This window comes from Callorhinus ursinus, unplaced genomic scaffold, assembly GCF_003265705.2.
Source record: "Callorhinus ursinus isolate GAN/ISIS: 27379988/994484 unplaced genomic scaffold, GSC_fseal_2.0 scaffold38, whole genome shotgun sequence".
Lineage (NCBI taxonomy): Eukaryota > Metazoa > Chordata > Mammalia > Carnivora > Otariidae > Callorhinus > Callorhinus ursinus.
This window is the reverse complement of record NW_027397100.1, coordinates 7182684-7183117: the sequence shown is the minus strand read 5'-3', so window position 1 is coordinate 7183117 and position 434 is coordinate 7182684.

Below are 434 nucleotides of genomic sequence, written 5' to 3'. Positions count from 1 at the left end.
ATTCATTAGTTTTTCAAAGTTAATTTTTTAACTTTGAAAAACTAATGAATCATGGTAAAAAAAGCCATGAATTCTATATGCAGTATTCCTCTAGCACTGGAGTTCTCCCGTTCTCCTTGATCGGTAAACTTGGTCTTGGCTTGCTGACTGTTCTTGCTGATCTTCTGGGGGAGGGGCCTGTTGCTGTGGTTTCCAAAAATCTTTGCCGGAGGTGGAATTGCCCGCCCTTGTCGGTCCGGGCTAAGCAAGCTGCTCCGGTTTGCTCTCAGGAGATTTTGTTTCCTGTAAGCTCTGTTACAGCTTTGGAGGACCAGGGTGAAAATGGTGGCCTCCCAATCTCCACCCGGAGGAGCTGAGAACTCGGGGCCCTCCTCCTCAGTGCGCCCCCAGAGAAAAGCAGTCACTCCCGTCTCCCCGGTCTCCGGCCGCACTCC